At 36.9% G+C, this 5,000-nt stretch overlaps 1 long non-coding RNA gene across 1 annotated transcript in view; it reads left to right on the plus strand.

Moving 5' to 3' along the window:
• LOC149134272 (uncharacterized) overlaps positions 1-5,000 on the plus strand; it is a 21,429-nt gene that overhangs the window by 783 nt on the left and 15,646 nt on the right. The gene's annotated exons all lie outside the window — the stretch shown is intronic.

Genomic DNA, 5,000 nt, shown 5'->3' on the forward strand with positions numbered 1-5,000 from the left:
GATTGTTTCATCACTGCTTGACCTCGAGTGTTGGTTTGTTTATTCCCCATCACTTTAGCGGTTCAGCAACAGAAATCATTAGAAAAAGAACTAAACTTTAAAAGTATACACTGGAGTTAATTTCTTCCACTAAACCCCACCAAAGCGGTGCCACAGCCTGGCTGCAGTCCAATGACTGAAATAAGTAAACGTTAGGATATTGTTTTCAAATCATCGACCTCAGTGCTCCACTGGTATTTATTGTATCGACCCTGAAAAGATGAAAGTCGAAGTTGATCTTGGTGGAAAATGAATTCAGAACGTAAAGACAGACGAAATAGTGCTAAGCATTGTGTCCAGGTTGCTAATGGTTCTGACATCTAGCGGCTGCAGTAAACGATAAAATATTTAAACGATAAAAGATAAAAGCCCGAAGTGAGGAAATGGTAAGCGAGAGGCATTTGATTGAATAAAGTGTTTAGAGCTACATGCGAAAGCGTTAGAGGTAAATGCGAACGATAGACCATGTTGTGAGGTAATATTTTTCACGAGGTGAGATGTGTAACCACAGAAGCAGATTTAGAGAAAGTTTGGAGCATGTAAGATGTGAAAGAAATGAGAATCAGGCTCACCAAGATCGCGTTCGCGTCAATAGAACGTCAGAGTTTGTTAAGGAAAGTTGGGGGACGCTGCTTGCACGGATTAAATGAAACCGAAGTTTGTATAGAGTGATGCATGAGAATAAGAAATGGAAGTGAGTTGGTAGAAAGGCAATTCTGACGTGTGGTGGTGCCGGGGTAGAAGTACATTCAATAGGCATGGTGTGATAGCGAGAGTAATTGGCACATGGAAGAGTGGCACTCCGTCGGTTATGACGACGAGCGTTCCAGTTGATCCACATACAAGATAAATATAGACCATTTGGTGGAACTTAATCTCGAAATCAGAAACACTGGTAGTGGAGGAGAGGAATTGAGAAAGCGAATGAGTTGATCTGGGTTTAAAACCGATGGCGATGCTATAAGCTATGTGTGATGTAGTTGACTGAAGTGGTGAAGGCACGTAACTTAATGGTTAACGAATTTGGCTCACAATCGTAAGGTGGTGAGTTCGATTCCCGGCGGAGCGTTGTGTTCTTAGATTTTTAGCCTGGTACTTATTTTATCGGTCTGTTTTGGTGAACTGCTAGTTTAAGTGGACGTAAACAAAACAATACCAGTGGTCGATCGATGTTGGGGACAGACACACGCATATATATATATATATATATATATATATATATATATATATATATTCTTATATACTATATATGTATGTGTTGGGGCTTCTCTTAGTTTCCGTCCATCAAAACCATTCACAAGGTTTTATTCGCTGGGGCTATTGTAGAAGATACGTAGCCAAGGTGCCATGCTGTGCATTGAACCCAGTACCATGTGGGTGGGAAGCACATTTGTTAACACAGAAACACGCCCGTCTCTGGGTCATTGCTGCGAAGATCCACGCATGCGCCAAAGATCATTGTTACAAAATGCATTGTCAGGATTCTGATGAGAGTAGCATTTTGGACTCCCTTTACATGAAAAGTAAAAAAAAAAAAAAAAAAAAAAAAGAGACCGATCTGGTCCATTGGGACAGACTCGCTTCTAAATAACAACACCAGCAACATGAAATCTAACATCAACAACAGCAGCGTTTTGTCTCTGCAATTTATAACAGTAAGGGTTTTACATTTAAGCAAAAGAAAAGAAATAGTTTGCATTGTGCTATTACTGATTCAGACAGCATTATTAATTTAACCTATCACACTTCCGCACTCGCTCTCCATATACATACAATACATACATACATACATACATAAATACACACACACACAAATGTATGCAAATGTTCGCATCTGTGTATGTATGTTTTTGTATGTGCGTGTGTGTAAACATATATATATATATATGCATGTCAAAAAAACATATGTGTGTGTATGGATACACATATACAGAAACATACATACAGAGATGCGAATATTTGCATACGTGTGTGCCTGTGTTTGTATGTATGTATGTATGTATCTATTTATCTATATACATATATATATACATATATATATACATATATATATATACATATATATATATATATATATATATATATATATACGGAATCGTAGCCGCACAGAAATATACACACCTTTCCTGTCCACATACGTTTGTATACAGATCATGAAGAAGAGAGAGTATTACCGAGTACATAAGCCAGTTCTGTCAATAAGAATTATTCTTTAGACATCTTACTCTCAGACTCCCACTTTCCCCAGTCTCTCTCTCTCTCTTTCTTTCTCTCTCTCCTTCCCCTCCTCTCACTCTCTCTCGTCGTTGATTGCATTAAATTTCTGTGAACGAGTCATGTCTACGAAAATGATGAATATCCTATTATTGTTTTAAGAGAATGGAATGAAACGGAGGGAAAATGCTTCCGGTGTTTTGTCACAAGTTGTCATCTTGAGTCTCGACATAGATTCTGATACTTGTCAAAGTGTCTGACAATGGAATTCAACAGAACCGATGTCACTTGAAACTAGACGGAACATATCAGGAAAAATTATTTTTCTCGATCGAAATATCAAATATTTCCTTCACATTTAGACACACTGACTGTTCATACACTCTCTGACATACATACACATACAAAGAAATATGTGTGTCTGTATATATATGTTTATCAACGTATCCATACTTATATACACACGTATATGCGTACATATATCTATACACGTATGTATAGATATATATAAATATACACACATAGCATATGTACATGTGTGTGTGTGTATAAACACACACACATATATATATATATATATATATTAACATGTACAAGAGTGGATGATGTCTTGATTGACAAGAGCTATGTGTACAAAATATAAGTGCGTGGGTATGTGTGCGCGCACGCGCGCGGAAATGTGTAGTGATGTGTGTATGTATTTGTGCGTAATTTCTGTCTCACGTGTTCGCCTTACTAAAATTGTAGATAGTACCAATGGCGTATCTACAGATATAAATACCGAGGCATATATAAATACATACATTATATATATATATATATATATATATATATATATATATATATATATATACATATATATATATATATATATATGCATACATATCTGCCTTTATGTGTGCATACATATGCGGAAGCGAATATTTTCGTGGTTAAGCTGTTTTACTCATGACTTTAACATTGTGGTTTCGATTCCTGGACTGGGTGATGCGTTGCGTTTTTGACAAAGAGCTTCATTTCATATCCCTCCAGCCCACTCAGCTGGCAAAAGTGAGTATTTCTGCGACAGACTGGCATCTCGTCCAAGGAATGGGAAGTATATATACCTGACAACAATCCTTCTGCTAAAATTACGAAGAATTATATTGGATACAGTGTTGCAATCGCATGGACATGGGTTAATGTCATAAAGTGTCAAAGAGAAAATTTCATCGTCATCAAATCTACGTTCGGTAATGCTTTGAATAACCTAATCTCTCTAAACAATCGCCATATTTTACCAGTTAAACCTGTAAAAGACAAATTCCAGCTTTCCATCTAAAAAAATAAGAAACTAAATAGGAAGTTATTCATTATGAGACTGACGTATTACAAATATAATGTTGAGAATAAGATACGTAGATTCTCTTCTACTCTATATCTAGATGGACGTGTCCATTCAACCCTAGGTGTGCTGATAACTCGGGAGATTCGAAAATCTAAATTGTTTGTCAAAGACACAATGGTACAGCATGATCTTGCAAAGTATTTTTTCTTTTCTCTTTTACTTGTTTCGCACTTCATACTGCGGTCATGCTGGGGCACCATCTTCAACAAATCAACCCCAGTACATATTTTTCATCAGGGGAACTAATTCTCTCGTTCCATTCCGCCCCCATCCTTTTTTGCCCAACCTCTATGTTACGATGAGGTAAAGAAACCAAAACCGGCTGCCAAGCAGTATCGAGGCACAAATATAAGCACAAAGATTCACACGGTTACGGCAAGGGTTCCATTTGATCCGCTAAACGGAACAGCCTGCTTATGAAATTAACATACATATGGATGAGTACTCCATAAACACACGTACCTTTAACGTATTTCTCAGAAATATTCAGTGTACACTGAGTGTGACAAGACTGACCCTTTGAATTACAGGTAATACTAATTTTTGCCAGCTGAGTGGACTGAGGCAACGTGAAATAATGTGTCTTGCTCAAGGAAATAAAGCGCAGCTGTGAATCGAACACCTGATATTGCGGTCGTGAGCCGAATAGCCAACCACTAAGCCAAGTGCCTTCACTACCAAATCCATTTATAGTGGTTTCGCTGGGCTGGGCCTATAATGAAATACACTTGCACAAGGTGTCCCGCGGTGGGACAGAACTCAACAATACGTAACTGAAAAGCAAGTTTCTTACAACACGACCAAGCAATATCTCTTTCCTCAAGATCTTAAATACGCCATTCGTTCCCTTACTTACATATGTGTTCCCGGCCGTCGAAAGCTAAACGCATCCATCCACAGACGTAGTAACCTCTGGAAATGGTCGACCCAGACGCAGTCGTATCGTCCATTATCACTGCATTTCTTGTTACTCTGACAATATTTGCCTTTCAATCGTTTTATTCATGTCGTACACACAGGCTTTGCATATTCAAATGAAAGCGAAGTTTCATTTCAACGCAATAAATCTTTTTATCCGATTCAATGATGATGTTGTTATCAAACTAGCAAAACAATTTAAATACACGCACGATTCAAAAAATATATTTGGTTTAAATACATAACAAAATACTGAGTGAAGAATGGGAAATTTTGTAAACTAACAATTTTATGGATAAATTGTATTTTAATGAAAACCAATTTATAACAGTTACTGTCAAAAAAGAAGATAAAAACAGAGAGAAAGAAAATTATATATTATATACAAAACTATTTAAATACGCCAAAAGAAAAACTTTAATCAAAATATATAAGACAGAAA

This window comes from Octopus bimaculoides, chromosome 9 (assembly GCF_046866305.1).
Source record: "Octopus bimaculoides isolate indiv1 chromosome 9, ASM4686630v1, whole genome shotgun sequence".
Taxonomy (NCBI): Eukaryota; Metazoa; Mollusca; class Cephalopoda; order Octopoda; family Octopodidae; genus Octopus; species Octopus bimaculoides.